This window comes from Haliotis rufescens, unplaced genomic scaffold (assembly GCF_023055435.1).
Source record: "Haliotis rufescens isolate VD_foot unplaced genomic scaffold, xgHalRufe1.0.p SCAF_575, whole genome shotgun sequence".
In the NCBI taxonomy this organism is placed as follows: Eukaryota; Metazoa; Mollusca; class Gastropoda; order Lepetellida; family Haliotidae; genus Haliotis; species Haliotis rufescens.
Genome location: NW_025964307.1, coordinates 1 through 17,209, shown reverse-complemented (window position 1 = coordinate 17,209; position 17,209 = coordinate 1). Strand labels below are relative to the sequence as shown.

General features: G+C 44.4%; 26 non-coding genes across 26 annotated transcripts; all 26 read left to right on the top strand.

Annotated features, from left to right (window-relative positions):
• The first annotated feature begins 177 nt into the window (after window positions 1–177).
• Window positions 178–341, top strand: LOC125374478. The gene has a single exon (XR_007218623.1). It is a non-coding gene; the product is annotated as a U1 spliceosomal RNA (small nuclear RNA).
• Window positions 342–771: 430 nt separating this feature from the next.
• On the top strand, window positions 772–935 carry LOC125374476. The gene has a single exon (XR_007218621.1). It is a non-coding gene; the product is annotated as a U1 spliceosomal RNA (small nuclear RNA).
• A 430-nt stretch (window positions 936–1,365) lies between these two features.
• LOC125374474 lies at window positions 1,366–1,529 on the top strand. The gene has a single exon (XR_007218620.1). It is a non-coding gene; the product is annotated as a U1 spliceosomal RNA (small nuclear RNA).
• A 430-nt stretch (window positions 1,530–1,959) lies between these two features.
• On the top strand, window positions 1,960–2,123 carry LOC125374473. The gene has a single exon (XR_007218619.1). It is a non-coding gene; the product is annotated as a U1 spliceosomal RNA (small nuclear RNA).
• A 430-nt stretch (window positions 2,124–2,553) lies between these two features.
• On the top strand, window positions 2,554–2,717 carry LOC125374472. The gene has a single exon (XR_007218618.1). It is a non-coding gene; the product is annotated as a U1 spliceosomal RNA (small nuclear RNA).
• Window positions 2,718–3,147: 430 nt separating this feature from the next.
• On the top strand, window positions 3,148–3,311 carry LOC125374471. Its single transcript, XR_007218617.1, has one exon. It is a non-coding gene; the product is annotated as a U1 spliceosomal RNA (small nuclear RNA).
• Window positions 3,312–3,738: 427 nt separating this feature from the next.
• Window positions 3,739–3,902, top strand: LOC125374470. Its single transcript, XR_007218616.1, has one exon. It is a non-coding gene; the product is annotated as a U1 spliceosomal RNA (small nuclear RNA).
• A 430-nt stretch (window positions 3,903–4,332) lies between these two features.
• On the top strand, window positions 4,333–4,496 carry LOC125374469. Its single transcript, XR_007218615.1, has one exon. It is a non-coding gene; the product is annotated as a U1 spliceosomal RNA (small nuclear RNA).
• Window positions 4,497–4,926: 430 nt separating this feature from the next.
• LOC125374468 lies at window positions 4,927–5,090 on the top strand. The gene has a single exon (XR_007218614.1). It is a non-coding gene; the product is annotated as a U1 spliceosomal RNA (small nuclear RNA).
• A 430-nt stretch (window positions 5,091–5,520) lies between these two features.
• LOC125374467 lies at window positions 5,521–5,684 on the top strand. The gene has a single exon (XR_007218613.1). It is a non-coding gene; the product is annotated as a U1 spliceosomal RNA (small nuclear RNA).
• Window positions 5,685–6,114: 430 nt separating this feature from the next.
• LOC125374466 lies at window positions 6,115–6,278 on the top strand. Its single transcript, XR_007218612.1, has one exon. It is a non-coding gene; the product is annotated as a U1 spliceosomal RNA (small nuclear RNA).
• Window positions 6,279–6,708: 430 nt separating this feature from the next.
• Window positions 6,709–6,872, top strand: LOC125374463. Its single transcript, XR_007218610.1, has one exon. It is a non-coding gene; the product is annotated as a U1 spliceosomal RNA (small nuclear RNA).
• A 430-nt stretch (window positions 6,873–7,302) lies between these two features.
• On the top strand, window positions 7,303–7,466 carry LOC125374462. The gene has a single exon (XR_007218609.1). It is a non-coding gene; the product is annotated as a U1 spliceosomal RNA (small nuclear RNA).
• Window positions 7,467–7,896: 430 nt separating this feature from the next.
• On the top strand, window positions 7,897–8,060 carry LOC125374461. Its single transcript, XR_007218608.1, has one exon. It is a non-coding gene; the product is annotated as a U1 spliceosomal RNA (small nuclear RNA).
• A 430-nt stretch (window positions 8,061–8,490) lies between these two features.
• Window positions 8,491–8,654, top strand: LOC125374460. The gene has a single exon (XR_007218607.1). It is a non-coding gene; the product is annotated as a U1 spliceosomal RNA (small nuclear RNA).
• A 427-nt stretch (window positions 8,655–9,081) lies between these two features.
• LOC125374459 lies at window positions 9,082–9,245 on the top strand. Its single transcript, XR_007218606.1, has one exon. It is a non-coding gene; the product is annotated as a U1 spliceosomal RNA (small nuclear RNA).
• A 430-nt stretch (window positions 9,246–9,675) lies between these two features.
• On the top strand, window positions 9,676–9,839 carry LOC125374458. Its single transcript, XR_007218605.1, has one exon. It is a non-coding gene; the product is annotated as a U1 spliceosomal RNA (small nuclear RNA).
• Window positions 9,840–10,269: 430 nt separating this feature from the next.
• On the top strand, window positions 10,270–10,433 carry LOC125374457. Its single transcript, XR_007218604.1, has one exon. It is a non-coding gene; the product is annotated as a U1 spliceosomal RNA (small nuclear RNA).
• A 433-nt stretch (window positions 10,434–10,866) lies between these two features.
• On the top strand, window positions 10,867–11,030 carry LOC125374456. The gene has a single exon (XR_007218603.1). It is a non-coding gene; the product is annotated as a U1 spliceosomal RNA (small nuclear RNA).
• Window positions 11,031–11,463: 433 nt separating this feature from the next.
• LOC125374455 lies at window positions 11,464–11,627 on the top strand. Its single transcript, XR_007218602.1, has one exon. It is a non-coding gene; the product is annotated as a U1 spliceosomal RNA (small nuclear RNA).
• Window positions 11,628–12,057: 430 nt separating this feature from the next.
• On the top strand, window positions 12,058–12,221 carry LOC125374454. The gene has a single exon (XR_007218601.1). It is a non-coding gene; the product is annotated as a U1 spliceosomal RNA (small nuclear RNA).
• Window positions 12,222–12,651: 430 nt separating this feature from the next.
• Window positions 12,652–12,815, top strand: LOC125374480. The gene has a single exon (XR_007218625.1). It is a non-coding gene; the product is annotated as a U1 spliceosomal RNA (small nuclear RNA).
• A 430-nt stretch (window positions 12,816–13,245) lies between these two features.
• Window positions 13,246–13,409, top strand: LOC125374479. The gene has a single exon (XR_007218624.1). It is a non-coding gene; the product is annotated as a U1 spliceosomal RNA (small nuclear RNA).
• A 430-nt stretch (window positions 13,410–13,839) lies between these two features.
• Window positions 13,840–14,003, top strand: LOC125374477. Its single transcript, XR_007218622.1, has one exon. It is a non-coding gene; the product is annotated as a U1 spliceosomal RNA (small nuclear RNA).
• Window positions 14,004–14,433: 430 nt separating this feature from the next.
• Window positions 14,434–14,597, top strand: LOC125374465. Its single transcript, XR_007218611.1, has one exon. It is a non-coding gene; the product is annotated as a U1 spliceosomal RNA (small nuclear RNA).
• Window positions 14,598–15,027: 430 nt separating this feature from the next.
• On the top strand, window positions 15,028–15,191 carry LOC125374452. The gene has a single exon (XR_007218600.1). It is a non-coding gene; the product is annotated as a U1 spliceosomal RNA (small nuclear RNA).
• Window positions 15,192–17,209: the final 2,018 nt, after the last annotated feature.

The following is a 17,209-nucleotide window of genomic DNA, read 5'->3' as shown; positions in this document are numbered from 1 at the left end:
TCGTTCTTCCTACCAATAATCTTTGCATAAAGCGAACGGGTGAATGTAGTGCCATGTACAGGGAAGTATAAAAATGTTTGAACTGAAATGGAATATATGTGAAGTTTTGCTTACAAGACACCTGAATGAGGTGATGTGTATGTTTGTAGTGATGGTTAGGAAGCTGCAGTTTCAGGCATACTTACCTGGCACAGGCTTAACAGTGATCCGCAAGGCTGTGGGCCCGGGGCGGGACCTTTCCATTGCACATCGGCTTGGTTGACCCCTGCGATCATCCCAAATGTGGACGACTCGGGTGCGCAATTTATAAGTGTGGGGGACTGCGTTCGCGCTCTCCCCTGGAAAAAACAATCAAAAATAGAAATGCCTTTTTTTCATTCTGTTTGTCTATCATGACATGTTCAGTTGTTGTTGTTGTTGTTGTTGTTGTTGTTGTTGTTGATGATGATGTGTTTATTTTGCTGAGTAGCTCCCAAGGAGAAAGATAGGACCCGGAAGGAAACTTGGGTGTTGACATGGAAGTTACCTCCCCTGGGTACCTGGCGCAAGGTGCATGTCTATGCAGCCTAAAATGCAAATAAAGCCATTTCCGTCTCGTTCTTCCTACCAATAATCTTTGCATAAAGCGAACGGGTGAATGTAGTGCCATGTACAGGGAAGTATAAAAATGTTTGAACTGAAATGGAATATATGTGAAGTTTTGCTTACAAGACACCTGAATGAGGTGATGTGTATGTTTGTAGTGATGGTTAGGAAGCTGCAGTTTCAGGCATACTTACCTGGCACAGGCTTAACAGTGATCCGCAAGGCTGTGGGCCCGGGGCGAGACCTTTCCATTGCACATCGGCTTGGTTGACCCCTGCGATCATCCCAAATGTGGACGACTCGGGTGCGCAATTTATAAGTGTGGGGGACTGCGTTCGCGCTCTCCCCTGGAAAAAACAATCAAAAATAGAAATGCCTTTTTTTCATTCTGTTTGTCTATCATGACATGTTCAGTTGTTGTTGTTGTTGTTGTTGTTGTTGTTGTTGTTGATGATGATGTGTTTATTTTGCTGAGTAGCTCCCAAGGAGAAAGATAGGACCCGGAAGGAAACTTGGGTGTTGACATGGAAGTTACCTCCCCTGGGTACCTGGCGCAAGGTGCATGTCTATGCAGCCTAAAATGCAAATAAAGCCATTTCCGTCTCGTTCTTCCTACCAATAATCTTTGCATAAAGCGAACGGGTGAATGTAGTGCCATGTACAGGGAAGTATAAAAATGTTTGAACTGAAATGGAATATATGTGAAGTTTTGCTTACAAGACACCTGAATGAGGTGATGTGTATGTTTGTAGTGATGGTTAGGAAGCTGCAGTTTCAGGCATACTTACCTGGCACAGGCTTAACAGTGATCCGCAAGGCTGTGGGCCCGGGGCGAGACCTTTCCATTGCACATCGGCTTGGTTGACCCCTGCGATCATCCCAAATGTGGACGACTCGGGTGCGCAATTTATAAGTGTGGGGGACTGCGTTCGCGCTCTCCCCTGGAAAAAACAATCAAAAATAGAAATGCCTTTTTTTCATTCTGTTTGTCTATCATGACATGTTCAGTTGTTGTTGTTGTTGTTGTTGTTGTTGTTGTTGTTGATGATGATGTGTTTATTTTGCTGAGTAGCTCCCAAGGAGAAAGATAGGACCCGGAAGGAAACTTGGGTGTTGACATGGAAGTTACCTCCCCTGGGTACCTGGCGCAAGGTGCATGTCTATGCAGCCTAAAATGCAAATAAAGCCATTTCCGTCTCGTTCTTCCTACCAATAATCTTTGCATAAAGCGAACGGGTGAATGTAGTGCCATGTACAGGGAAGTATAAAAATGTTTGAACTGAAATGGAATATATGTGAAGTTTTGCTTACAAGACACCTGAATGAGGTGATGTGTATGTTTGTAGTGATGGTTAGGAAGCTGCAGTTTCAGGCATACTTACCTGGCACAGGCTTAACAGTGATCCGCAAGGCTGTGGGCCCGGGGCGAGACCTTTCCATTGCACATCGGCTTGGTTGACCCCTGCGATCATCCCAAATGTGGACGACTCGGGTGCGCAATTTATAAGTGTGGGGGACTGCGTTCGCGCTCTCCCCTGGAAAAAACAATCAAAAATAGAAATGCCTTTTTTTCATTCTGTTTGTCTATCATGACATGTTCAGTTGTTGTTGTTGTTGTTGTTGTTGTTGTTGTTGTTGATGATGATGTGTTTATTTTGCTGAGTAGCTCCCAAGGAGAAAGATAGGACCCGGAAGGAAACTTGGGTGTTGACATGGAAGTTACCTCCCCTGGGTACCTGGCGCAAGGTGCATGTCTATGCAGCCTAAAATGCAAATAAAGCCATTTCCGTCTCGTTCTTCCTACCAATAATCTTTGCATAAAGCGAACGGGTGAATGTAGTGCCATGTACAGGGAAGTATAAAAATGTTTGAACTGAAATGGAATATATGTGAAGTTTTGCTTACAAGACACCTGAATGAGGTGATGTGTATGTTTGTAGTGATGGTTAGGAAGCTGCAGTTTCAGGCATACTTACCTGGCACAGGCTTAACAGTGATCCGCAAGGCTGTGGGCCCGGGGCGAGACCTTTCCATTGCACATCGGCTTGGTTGACCCCTGCGATCATCCCAAATGTGGACGACTCGGGTGCGCAATTTATAAGTGTGGGGGACTGCGTTCGCGCTCTCCCCTGGAAAAAACAATCAAAAATAGAAATGCCTTTTTTTCATTCTGTTTGTCTATCATGACATGTTCAGTTGTTGTTGTTGTTGTTGTTGTTGTTGTTGTTGTTGATGATGATGTGTTTATTTTGCTGAGTAGCTCCCAAGGAGAAAGATAGGACCCGGAAGGAAACTTGGGTGTTGACATGGAAGTTACCTCCCCTGGGTACCTGGCGCAAGGTGCATGTCTATGCAGCCTAAAATGCAAATAAAGCCATTTCCGTCTCGTTCTTCCTACCAATAATCTTTGCATAAAGCGAACGGGTGAATGTAGTGCCATGTACAGGGAAGTATAAAAATGTTTGAACTGAAATGGAATATATGTGAAGTTTTGCTTACAAGACACCTGAATGAGGTGATGTGTATGTTTGTAGTGATGGTTAGGAAGCTGCAGTTTCAGGCATACTTACCTGGCACAGGCTTAACAGTGATCCGCAAGGCTGTGGGCCCGGGGCGAGACCTTTCCATTGCACATCGGCTTGGTTGACCCCTGCGATCATCCCAAATGTGGACGACTCGGGTGCGCAATTTATAAGTGTGGGGGACTGCGTTCGCGCTCTCCCCTGGAAAAAACAATCAAAAATAGAAATGCCTTTTTTTCATTCTGTTTGTCTATCATGACATGTTCAGTTGTTGTTGTTGTTGTTGTTGTTGTTGTTGTTGATGATGATGTGTTTATTTTGCTGAGTAGCTCCCAAGGAGAAAGATAGGACCCGGAAGGAAACTTGGGTGTTGACATGGAAGTTACCTCCCCTGGGTACCTGGCGCAAGGTGCATGTCTATGCAGCCTAAAATGCAAATAAAGCCATTTCCGTCTCGTTCTTCCTACCAATAATCTTTGCATAAAGCGAACGGGTGAATGTAGTGCCATGTACAGGGAAGTATAAAAATGTTTGAACTGAAATGGAATATATGTGAAGTTTTGCTTACAAGACACCTGAATGAGGTGATGTGTATGTTTGTAGTGATGGTTAGGAAGCTGCAGTTTCAGGCATACTTACCTGGCACAGGCTTAACAGTGATCCGCAAGGCTGTGGGCCCGGGGCGAGACCTTTCCATTGCACATCGGCTTGGTTGACCCCTGCGATCATCCCAAATGTGGACGACTCGGGTGCGCAATTTATAAGTGTGGGGGACTGCGTTCGCGCTCTCCCCTGGAAAAAACAATCAAAAATAGAAATGCCTTTTTTTCATTCTGTTTGTCTATCATGACATGTTCAGTTGTTGTTGTTGTTGTTGTTGTTGTTGTTGTTGTTGATGATGATGTGTTTATTTTGCTGAGTAGCTCCCAAGGAGAAAGATAGGACCCGGAAGGAAACTTGGGTGTTGACATGGAAGTTACCTCCCCTGGGTACCTGGCGCAAGGTGCATGTCTATGCAGCCTAAAATGCAAATAAAGCCATTTCCGTCTCGTTCTTCCTACCAATAATCTTTGCATAAAGCGAACGGGTGAATGTAGTGCCATGTACAGGGAAGTATAAAAATGTTTGAACTGAAATGGAATATATGTGAAGTTTTGCTTACAAGACACCTGAATGAGGTGATGTGTATGTTTGTAGTGATGGTTAGGAAGCTGCAGTTTCAGGCATACTTACCTGGCACAGGCTTAACAGTGATCCGCAAGGCTGTGGGCCCGGGGCGAGACCTTTCCATTGCACATCGGCTTGGTTGACCCCTGCGATCATCCCAAATGTGGACGACTCGGGTGCGCAATTTATAAGTGTGGGGGACTGCGTTCGCGCTCTCCCCTGGAAAAAACAATCAAAAATAGAAATGCCTTTTTTTCATTCTGTTTGTCTATCATGACATGTTCAGTTGTTGTTGTTGTTGTTGTTGTTGTTGTTGTTGTTGATGATGATGTGTTTATTTTGCTGAGTAGCTCCCAAGGAGAAAGATAGGACCCGGAAGGAAACTTGGGTGTTGACATGGAAGTTACCTCCCCTGGGTACCTGGCGCAAGGTGCATGTCTATGCAGCCTAAAATGCAAATAAAGCCATTTCCGTCTCGTTCTTCCTACCAATAATCTTTGCATAAAGCGAACGGGTGAATGTAGTGCCATGTACAGGGAAGTATAAAAATGTTTGAACTGAAATGGAATATATGTGAAGTTTTGCTTACAAGACACCTGAATGAGGTGATGTGTATGTTTGTAGTGATGGTTAGGAAGCTGCAGTTTCAGGCATACTTACCTGGCACAGGCTTAACAGTGATCCGCAAGGCTGTGGGCCCGGGGCGAGACCTTTCCATTGCACATCGGCTTGGTTGACCCCTGCGATCATCCCAAATGTGGACGACTCGGGTGCGCAATTTATAAGTGTGGGGGACTGCGTTCGCGCTCTCCCCTGGAAAAAACAATCAAAAATAGAAATGCCTTTTTTTCATTCTGTTTGTCTATCATGACATGTTCAGTTGTTGTTGTTGTTGTTGTTGTTGTTGTTGTTGTTGATGATGATGTGTTTATTTTGCTGAGTAGCTCCCAAGGAGAAAGATAGGACCCGGAAGGAAACTTGGGTGTTGACATGGAAGTTACCTCCCCTGGGTACCTGGCGCAAGGTGCATGTCTATGCAGCCTAAAATGCAAATAAAGCCATTTCCGTCTCGTTCTTCCTACCAATAATCTTTGCATAAAGCGAACGGGTGAATGTAGTGCCATGTACAGGGAAGTATAAAAATGTTTGAACTGAAATGGAATATATGTGAAGTTTTGCTTACAAGACACCTGAATGAGGTGATGTGTATGTTTGTAGTGATGGTTAGGAAGCTGCAGTTTCAGGCATACTTACCTGGCACAGGCTTAACAGTGATCCGCAAGGCTGTGGGCCCGGGGCGAGACCTTTCCATTGCACATCGGCTTGGTTGACCCCTGCGATCATCCCAAATGTGGACGACTCGGGTGCGCAATTTATAAGTGTGGGGGACTGCGTTCGCGCTCTCCCCTGGAAAAAACAATCAAAAATAGAAATGCCTTTTTTTCATTCTGTTTGTCTATCATGACATGTTCAGTTGTTGTTGTTGTTGTTGTTGTTGTTGTTGTTGTTGATGATGATGTGTTTATTTTGCTGAGTAGCTCCCAAGGAGAAAGATAGGACCCGGAAGGAAACTTGGGTGTTGACATGGAAGTTACCTCCCCTGGGTACCTGGCGCAAGGTGCATGTCTATGCAGCCTAAAATGCAAATAAAGCCATTTCCGTCTCGTTCTTCCTACCAATAATCTTTGCATAAAGCGAACGGGTGAATGTAGTGCCATGTACAGGGAAGTATAAAAATGTTTGAACTGAAATGGAATATATGTGAAGTTTTGCTTACAAGACACCTGAATGAGGTGATGTGTATGTTTGTAGTGATGGTTAGGAAGCTGCAGTTTCAGGCATACTTACCTGGCACAGGCTTAACAGTGATCCGCAAGGCTGTGGGCCCGGGGCGAGACCTTTCCATTGCACATCGGCTTGGTTGACCCCTGCGATCATCCCAAATGTGGACGACTCGGGTGCGCAATTTATAAGTGTGGGGGACTGCGTTCGCGCTCTCCCCTGGAAAAAACAATCAAAAATAGAAATGCCTTTTTTTCATTCTGTTTGTCTATCATGACATGTTCAGTTGTTGTTGTTGTTGTTGTTGTTGTTGTTGTTGTTGATGATGATGTGTTTATTTTGCTGAGTAGCTCCCAAGGAGAAAGATAGGACCCGGAAGGAAACTTGGGTGTTGACATGGAAGTTACCTCCCCTGGGTACCTGGCGCAAGGTGCATGTCTATGCAGCCTAAAATGCAAATAAAGCCATTTCCGTCTCGTTCTTCCTACCAATAATCTTTGCATAAAGCGAACGGGTGAATGTAGTGCCATGTACAGGGAAGTATAAAAATGTTTGAACTGAAATGGAATATATGTGAAGTTTTGCTTACAAGACACCTGAATGAGGTGATGTGTATGTTTGTAGTGATGGTTAGGAAGCTGCAGTTTCAGGCATACTTACCTGGCACAGGCTTAACAGTGATCCGCAAGGCTGTGGGCCCGGGGCGAGACCTTTCCATTGCACATCGGCTTGGTTGACCCCTGCGATCATCCCAAATGTGGACGACTCGGGTGCGCAATTTATAAGTGTGGGGGACTGCGTTCGCGCTCTCCCCTGGAAAAAACAATCAAAAATAGAAATGCCTTTTTTTCATTCTGTTTGTCTATCATGACATGTTCAGTTGTTGTTGTTGTTGTTGTTGTTGTTGTTGTTGTTGATGATGATGTGTTTATTTTGCTGAGTAGCTCCCAAGGAGAAAGATAGGACCCGGAAGGAAACTTGGGTGTTGACATGGAAGTTACCTCCCCTGGGTACCTGGCGCAAGGTGCATGTCTATGCAGCCTAAAATGCAAATAAAGCCATTTCCGTCTCGTTCTTCCTACCAATAATCTTTGCATAAAGCGAACGGGTGAATGTAGTGCCATGTACAGGGAAGTATAAAAATGTTTGAACTGAAATGGAATATATGTGAAGTTTTGCTTACAAGACACCTGAATGAGGTGATGTGTATGTTTGTAGTGATGGTTAGGAAGCTGCAGTTTCAGGCATACTTACCTGGCACAGGCTTAACAGTGATCCGCAAGGCTGTGGGCCCGGGGCGAGACCTTTCCATTGCACATCGGCTTGGTTGACCCCTGCGATCATCCCAAATGTGGACGACTCGGGTGCGCAATTTATAAGTGTGGGGGACTGCGTTCGCGCTCTCCCCTGGAAAAAACAATCAAAAATAGAAATGCCTTTTTTTCATTCTGTTTGTCTATCATGACATGTTCAGTTGTTGTTGTTGTTGTTGTTGTTGTTGTTGTTGTTGATGATGATGTGTTTATTTTGCTGAGTAGCTCCCAAGGAGAAAGATAGGACCCGGAAGGAAACTTGGGTGTTGACATGGAAGTTACCTCCCCTGGGTACCTGGCGCAAGGTGCATGTCTATGCAGCCTAAAATGCAAATAAAGCCATTTCCGTCTCGTTCTTCCTACCAATAATCTTTGCATAAAGCGAACGGGTGAATGTAGTGCCATGTACAGGGAAGTATAAAAATGTTTGAACTGAAATGGAATATATGTGAAGTTTTGCTTACAAGACACCTGAATGAGGTGATGTGTATGTTTGTAGTGATGGTTAGGAAGCTGCAGTTTCAGGCATACTTACCTGGCACAGGCTTAACAGTGATCCGCAAGGCTGTGGGCCCGGGGCGAGACCTTTCCATTGCACATCGGCTTGGTTGACCCCTGCGATCATCCCAAATGTGGACGACTCGGGTGCGCAATTTATAAGTGTGGGGGACTGCGTTCGCGCTCTCCCCTGGAAAAAACAATCAAAAATAGAAATGCCTTTTTTTCATTCTGTTTGTCTATCATGACATGTTCAGTTGTTGTTGTTGTTGTTGTTGTTGTTGTTGTTGTTGATGATGATGTGTTTATTTTGCTGAGTAGCTCCCAAGGAGAAAGATAGGACCCGGAAGGAAACTTGGGTGTTGACATGGAAGTTACCTCCCCTGGGTACCTGGCGCAAGGTGCATGTCTATGCAGCCTAAAATGCAAATAAAGCCATTTCCGTCTCGTTCTTCCTACCAATAATCTTTGCATAAAGCGAACGGGTGAATGTAGTGCCATGTACAGGGAAGTATAAAAATGTTTGAACTGAAATGGAATATATGTGAAGTTTTGCTTACAAGACACCTGAATGAGGTGATGTGTATGTTTGTAGTGATGGTTAGGAAGCTGCAGTTTCAGGCATACTTACCTGGCACAGGCTTAACAGTGATCCGCAAGGCTGTGGGCCCGGGGCGAGACCTTTCCATTGCACATCGGCTTGGTTGACCCCTGCGATCATCCCAAATGTGGACGACTCGGGTGCGCAATTTATAAGTGTGGGGGACTGCGTTCGCGCTCTCCCCTGGAAAAAACAATCAAAAATAGAAATGCCTTTTTTTCATTCTGTTTGTCTATCATGACATGTTCAGTTGTTGTTGTTGTTGTTGTTGTTGTTGTTGTTGATGATGATGTGTTTATTTTGCTGAGTAGCTCCCAAGGAGAAAGATAGGACCCGGAAGGAAACTTGGGTGTTGACATGGAAGTTACCTCCCCTGGGTACCTGGCGCAAGGTGCATGTCTATGCAGCCTAAAATGCAAATAAAGCCATTTCCGTCTCGTTCTTCCTACCAATAATCTTTGCATAAAGCGAACGGGTGAATGTAGTGCCATGTACAGGGAAGTATAAAAATGTTTGAACTGAAATGGAATATATGTGAAGTTTTGCTTACAAGACACCTGAATGAGGTGATGTGTATGTTTGTAGTGATGGTTAGGAAGCTGCAGTTTCAGGCATACTTACCTGGCACAGGCTTAACAGTGATCCGCAAGGCTGTGGGCCCGGGGCGAGACCTTTCCATTGCACATCGGCTTGGTTGACCCCTGCGATCATCCCAAATGTGGACGACTCGGGTGCGCAATTTATAAGTGTGGGGGACTGCGTTCGCGCTCTCCCCTGGAAAAAACAATCAAAAATAGAAATGCCTTTTTTTCATTCTGTTTGTCTATCATGACATGTTCAGTTGTTGTTGTTGTTGTTGTTGTTGTTGTTGTTGTTGATGATGATGTGTTTATTTTGCTGAGTAGCTCCCAAGGAGAAAGATAGGACCCGGAAGGAAACTTGGGTGTTGACATGGAAGTTACCTCCCCTGGGTACCTGGCGCAAGGTGCATGTCTATGCAGCCTAAAATGCAAATAAAGCCATTTCCGTCTCGTTCTTCCTACCAATAATCTTTGCATAAAGCGAACGGGTGAATGTAGTGCCATGTACAGGGAAGTATAAAAATGTTTGAACTGAAATGGAATATATGTGAAGTTTTGCTTACAAGACACCTGAATGAGGTGATGTGTATGTTTGTAGTGATGGTTAGGAAGCTGCAGTTTCAGGCATACTTACCTGGCACAGGCTTAACAGTGATCCGCAAGGCTGTGGGCCCGGGGCGAGACCTTTCCATTGCACATCGGCTTGGTTGACCCCTGCGATCATCCCAAATGTGGACGACTCGGGTGCGCAATTTATAAGTGTGGGGGACTGCGTTCGCGCTCTCCCCTGGAAAAAACAATCAAAAATAGAAATGCCTTTTTTTCATTCTGTTTGTCTATCATGACATGTTCAGTTGTTGTTGTTGTTGTTGTTGTTGTTGTTGTTGTTGATGATGATGTGTTTATTTTGCTGAGTAGCTCCCAAGGAGAAAGATAGGACCCGGAAGGAAACTTGGGTGTTGACATGGAAGTTACCTCCCCTGGGTACCTGGCGCAAGGTGCATGTCTATGCAGCCTAAAATGCAAATAAAGCCATTTCCGTCTCGTTCTTCCTACCAATAATCTTTGCATAAAGCGAACGGGTGAATGTAGTGCCATGTACAGGGAAGTATAAAAATGTTTGAACTGAAATGGAATATATGTGAAGTTTTGCTTACAAGACACCTGAATGAGGTGATGTGTATGTTTGTAGTGATGGTTAGGAAGCTGCAGTTTCAGGCATACTTACCTGGCACAGGCTTAACAGTGATCCGCAAGGCTGTGGGCCCGGGGCGAGACCTTTCCATTGCACATCGGCTTGGTTGACCCCTGCGATCATCCCAAATGTGGACGACTCGGGTGCGCAATTTATAAGTGTGGGGGACTGCGTTCGCGCTCTCCCCTGGAAAAAACAATCAAAAATAGAAATGCCTTTTTTTCATTCTGTTTGTCTATCATGACATGTTCAGTTGTTGTTGTTGTTGTTGTTGTTGTTGTTGTTGTTGTTGATGATGATGTGTTTATTTTGCTGAGTAGCTCCCAAGGAGAAAGATAGGACCCGGAAGGAAACTTGGGTGTTGACATGGAAGTTACCTCCCCTGGGTACCTGGCGCAAGGTGCATGTCTATGCAGCCTAAAATGCAAATAAAGCCATTTCCGTCTCGTTCTTCCTACCAATAATCTTTGCATAAAGCGAACGGGTGAATGTAGTGCCATGTACAGGGAAGTATAAAAATGTTTGAACTGAAATGGAATATATGTGAAGTTTTGCTTACAAGACACCTGAATGAGGTGATGTGTATGTTTGTAGTGATGGTTAGGAAGCTGCAGTTTCAGGCATACTTACCTGGCACAGGCTTAACAGTGATCCGCAAGGCTGTGGGCCCGGGGCGAGACCTTTCCATTGCACATCGGCTTGGTTGACCCCTGCGATCATCCCAAATGTGGACGACTCGGGTGCGCAATTTATAAGTGTGGGGGACTGCGTTCGCGCTCTCCCCTGGAAAAAACAATCAAAAATAGAAATGCCTTTTTTTCATTCTGTTTGTCTATCATGACATGTTCAGTTGTTGTTGTTGTTGTTGTTGTTGTTGTTGTTGTTGTTGATGATGATGTGTTTATTTTGCTGAGTAGCTCCCAAGGAGAAAGATAGGACCCGGAAGGAAACTTGGGTGTTGACATGGAAGTTACCTCCCCTGGGTACCTGGCGCAAGGTGCATGTCTATGCAGCCTAAAATGCAAATAAAGCCATTTCCGTCTCGTTCTTCCTACCAATAATCTTTGCATAAAGCGAACGGGTGAATGTAGTGCCATGTACAGGGAAGTATAAAAATGTTTGAACTGAAATGGAATATATGTGAAGTTTTGCTTACAAGACACCTGAATGAGGTGATGTGTATGTTTGTAGTGATGGTTAGGAAGCTGCAGTTTCAGGCATACTTACCTGGCACAGGCTTAACAGTGATCCGCAAGGCTGTGGGCCCGGGGCGAGACCTTTCCATTGCACATCGGCTTGGTTGACCCCTGCGATCATCCCAAATGTGGACGACTCGGGTGCGCAATTTATAAGTGTGGGGGACTGCGTTCGCGCTCTCCCCTGGAAAAAACAATCAAAAATAGAAATGCCTTTTTTTCATTCTGTTTGTCTATCATGACATGTTCAGTTGTTGTTGTTGTTGTTGTTGTTGTTGTTGTTGTTGATGATGATGTGTTTATTTTGCTGAGTAGCTCCCAAGGAGAAAGATAGGACCCGGAAGGAAACTTGGGTGTTGACATGGAAGTTACCTCCCCTGGGTACCTGGCGCAAGGTGCATGTCTATGCAGCCTAAAATGCAAATAAAGCCATTTCCGTCTCGTTCTTCCTACCAATAATCTTTGCATAAAGCGAACGGGTGAATGTAGTGCCATGTACAGGGAAGTATAAAAATGTTTGAACTGAAATGGAATATATGTGAAGTTTTGCTTACAAGACACCTGAATGAGGTGATGTGTATGTTTGTAGTGATGGTTAGGAAGCTGCAGTTTCAGGCATACTTACCTGGCACAGGCTTAACAGTGATCCGCAAGGCTGTGGGCCCGGGGCGAGACCTTTCCATTGCACATCGGCTTGGTTGACCCCTGCGATCATCCCAAATGTGGACGACTCGGGTGCGCAATTTATAAGTGTGGGGGACTGCGTTCGCGCTCTCCCCTGGAAAAAACAATCAAAAATAGAAATGCCTTTTTTTCATTCTGTTTGTCTATCATGACATGTTCAGTTGTTGTTGTTGTTGTTGTTGTTGTTGTTGTTGTTGATGATGATGTGTTTATTTTGCTGAGTAGCTCCCAAGGAGAAAGATAGGACCCGGAAGGAAACTTGGGTGTTGACATGGAAGTTACCTCCCCTGGGTACCTGGCGCAAGGTGCATGTCTATGCAGCCTAAAATGCAAATAAAGCCATTTCCGTCTCGTTCTTCCTACCAATAATCTTTGCATAAAGCGAACGGGTGAATGTAGTGCCATGTACAGGGAAGTATAAAAATGTTTGAACTGAAATGGAATATATGTGAAGTTTTGCTTACAAGACACCTGAATGAGGTGATGTGTATGTTTGTAGTGATGGTTAGGAAGCTGCAGTTTCAGGCATACTTACCTGGCACAGGCTTAACAGTGATCCGCAAGGCTGTGGGCCCGGGGCGAGACCTTTCCATTGCACATCGGCTTGGTTGACCCCTGCGATCATCCCAAATGTGGACGACTCGGGTGCGCAATTTATAAGTGTGGGGGACTGCGTTCGCGCTCTCCCCTGGAAAAAACAATCAAAAATAGAAATGCCTTTTTTTCATTCTGTTTGTCTATCATGACATGTTCAGTTGTTGTTGTTGTTGTTGTTGTTGTTGTTGTTGTTGATGATGATGTGTTTATTTTGCTGAGTAGCTCCCAAGGAGAAAGATAGGACCCGGAAGGAAACTTGGGTGTTGACATGGAAGTTACCTCCCCTGGGTACCTGGCGCAAGGTGCATGTCTATGCAGCCTAAAATGCAAATAAAGCCATTTCCGTCTCGTTCTTCCTACCAATAATCTTTGCATAAAGCGAACGGGTGAATGTAGTGCCATGTACAGGGAAGTATAAAAATGTTTGAACTGAAATGGAATATATGTGAAGTTTTGCTTACAAGACACCTGAATGAGGTGATGTGTATGTTTGTAGTGATGGTTAGGAAGCTGCAGTTTCAGGCATACTTACCTGGCACAGGCTTAACAGTGATCCGCAAGGCTGTGGGCCCGGGGCGAGACCTTTCCATTGCACATCGGCTTGGTTGACCCCTGCGATCATCCCAAATGTGGACGACTCGGGTGCGCAATTTATAAGTGTGGGGGACTGCGTTCGCGCTCTCCCCTGGAAAAAACAATCAAAAATAGAAATGCCTTTTTTTCATTCTGTTTGTCTATCATGACATGTTCAGTTGTTGTTGTTGTTGTTGTTGTTGTTGTTGTTGTTGATGATGATGTGTTTATTTTGCTGAGTAGCTCCCAAGGAGAAAGATAGGACCCGGAAGGAAACTTGGGTGTTGACATGGAAGTTACCTCCCCTGGGTACCTGGCGCAAGGTGCATGTCTATGCAGCCTAAAATGCAAATAAAGCCATTTCCGTCTCGTTCTTCCTACCAATAATCTTTGCATAAAGCGAACGGGTGAATGTAGTGCCATGTACAGGGAAGTATAAAAATGTTTGAACTGAAATGGAATATATGTGAAGTTTTGCTTACAAGACACCTGAATGAGGTGATGTGTATGTTTGTAGTGATGGTTAGGAAGCTGCAGTTTCAGGCATACTTACCTGGCACAGGCTTAACAGTGATCCGCAAGGCTGTGGGCCCGGGGCGAGACCTTTCCATTGCACATCGGCTTGGTTGACCCCTGCGATCATCCCAAATGTGGACGACTCGGGTGCGCAATTTATAAGTGTGGGGGACTGCGTTCGCGCTCTCCCCTGGAAAAAACAATCAAAAATAGAAATGCCTTTTTTTCATTCTGTTTGTCTATCATGACATGTTCAGTTGTTGTTGTTGTTGTTGTTGTTGTTGTTGTTGTTGATGATGATGTGTTTATTTTGCTGAGTAGCTCCCAAGGAGAAAGATAGGACCCGGAAGGAAACTTGGGTGTTGACATGGAAGTTACCTCCCCTGGGTACCTGGCGCAAGGTGCATGTCTATGCAGCCTAAAATGCAAATAAAGCCATTTCCGTCTCGTTCTTCCTACCAATAATCTTTGCATAAAGCGAACGGGTGAATGTAGTGCCATGTACAGGGAAGTATAAAAATGTTTGAACTGAAATGGAATATATGTGAAGTTTTGCTTACAAGACACCTGAATGAGGTGATGTGTATGTTTGTAGTGATGGTTAGGAAGCTGCAGTTTCAGGCATACTTACCTGGCACAGGCTTAACAGTGATCCGCAAGGCTGTGGGCCCGGGGCGAGACCTTTCCATTGCACATCGGCTTGGTTGACCCCTGCGATCATCCCAAATGTGGACGACTCGGGTGCGCAATTTATAAGTGTGGGGGACTGCGTTCGCGCTCTCCCCTGGAAAAAACAATCAAAAATAGAAATGCCTTTTTTTCATTCTGTTTGTCTATCATGACATGTTCAGTTGTTGTTGTTGTTGTTGTTGTTGTTGTTGTTGTTGATGATGATGTGTTTATTTTGCTGAGTAGCTCCCAAGGAGAAAGATAGGACCCGGAAGGAAACTTGGGTGTTGACATGGAAGTTACCTCCCCTGGGTACCTGGCGCAAGGTGCATGTCTATGCAGCCTAAAATGCAAATAAAGCCATTTCCGTCTCGTTCTTCCTACCAATAATCTTTGCATAAAGCGAACGGGTGAATGTAGTGCCATGTACAGGGAAGTATAAAAATGTTTGAACTGAAATGGAATATATGTGAAGTTTTGCTTACAAGACACCTGAATGAGGTGATGTGTATGTTTGTAGTGATGGTTAGGAAGCTGCAGTTTCAGGCATACTTACCTGGCACAGGCTTAACAGTGATCCGCAAGGCTGTGGGCCCGGGGCGAGACCTTTCCATTGCACATCGGCTTGGTTGACCCCTGCGATCATCCCAAATGTGGACGACTCGGGTGCGCAATTTATAAGTGTGGGGGACTGCGTTCGCGCTCTCCCCTGGAAAAAACAATCAAAAATAGAAATGCCTTTTTTTCATTCTGTTTGTCTATCATGACATGTTCAGTTGTTGTTGTTGTTGTTGTTGTTGTTGTTGTTGTTGATGATGATGTGTTTATTTTGCTGAGTAGCTCCCAAGGAGAAAGATAGGACCCGGAAGGAAACTTGGGTGTTGACATGGAAGTTACCTCCCCTGGGTACCTGGCGCAAGGTGCATGTCTATGCAGCCTAAAATGCAAATAAAGCCATTTCCGTCTCGTTCTTCCTACCAATAATCTTTGCATAAAGCGAACGGGTGAATGTAGTGCCATGTACAGGGAAGTATAAAAATGTTTGAACTGAAATGGAATATATGTGAAGTTTTGCTTACAAGACACCTGAATGAGGTGATGTGTATGTTTGTAGTGATGGTTAGGAAGCTGCAGTTTCAGGCTAAGAATGCTGCCTTGAGGGGTGCCGTTTTCCAGGGGACACTGCTCTGATAAGGCCTGGTCTATACCCACTGTAATTTTGCGGTTTTGGAGGAAGCTTTGGATGTAGTTTACGATTTGACCTTTAAGTCCTATTTTTTTAAGTTTTTGGATTAATCCGTTATGCCATACCATATCAAAGGCTTTAGAGAAGTCCAGAAAGATGCCTGTTGTGTATTGTTTGTTTAGTTGACCGGTTTTAATATCCTGTTCGAGACGAGCGAGGTTATCTAGGGTGGAGCGGCCAGGAGTGAAACCGCTTTGATCTGAGTTTATTATGTTATTTTGAGATAGATAGTGTTGAAGTCTATTTTTGGCCATGGATTCCATTACTTTGCAAAGGTTGGAAGTAAGAGAGATTGGTCTATAAGAGTTAGCTTGGTTGGTTGGTTTACCGGGTTTGGGAATAGGTATGATTAGCGCCTCTTTCCAGGGGGTTGGTACATGGCCTTTTATGTAGATTAGGTTATATAGTTTGAGTAGTGTCTGGAGTAATTTAGGGGGGAGTTTTTTTAATATTTGGTAGGAGGTTAGGTCTAGTCCTGGGGCTGTTCCCTTTTTCCTATTTTGGAGTACATAATTGAGTTCTTCTATTGTGTACGGCTGATTTATTTCTAGGGCGTCATTATTTGGGTCTTGGCTAGGTTTGGTTTCTGTTTTAAGTTTTAGTTGGAATTTGTCACTGAAATTGTTATTACTGCTTGTGGCCGAAAAGTGGTTTGCTAGGTTGTCTGCTTTTTCGCTAGGGGTTGTTGAGTTATTTATGTTAGGTGTCTTTTGGTGACGTTTTAGGCCTCTAACGGCGTGGATTTTACGCCAGACCGTTCTGGCGTCTGTACGGTTGTTTAATCCCTCACAGAATTTTTTCCAGTCTCTAGTTTTTGCTATTTTAACTAGGTTTTGTACCTGGTGGTTTAGTTGGTGAGCTACTGGTATGTGGTTATGGTCGCGTTTGGCTCCGAAAAAACGACAGGAATAGTATTCAAACACAAAAATATGAGACGGGCCTCCCCTCTCCTCAAACTAAACAATAAACCAATCATATTTCAAAAGCAAACTAAATTCCTAGGTCTAATCTTCGACGAGCATCTCTCCTGGGATGCTCACGTCCAAAACCTAACCACCAGATGTAGCAAAGATCTAAACACACTAAGATGCCTAACCGGCTCCAACTGGGGAGCCTCTAAAGATACCCTCCTCAGCCTCTACACATCCCTAATCAGATCTAAACTAGACTACGGCTGTGCCATATACGATACCCTAAACGAAACCCTAACCAAAAAACTAGATTCAATACAATATCAAGCCCTCAAACTAGTAACACGTACTCAACATGGCACCTCCCTCACATCACTTCAGGCCCTTACAGGAGAAATGCCACTAAATTTACGTAGACAACACTTAACACTAAACTTCTGGGCAGCATCTCAATCAAACCCCCTTCTCCAAAACATGCTAAACCAAAACATACGTCCCCAAAACCAGGCACTAACTAGAAAACACCCTCTACTCACCCCAATATCCCAACGAATAATAAACTACCATAACGAA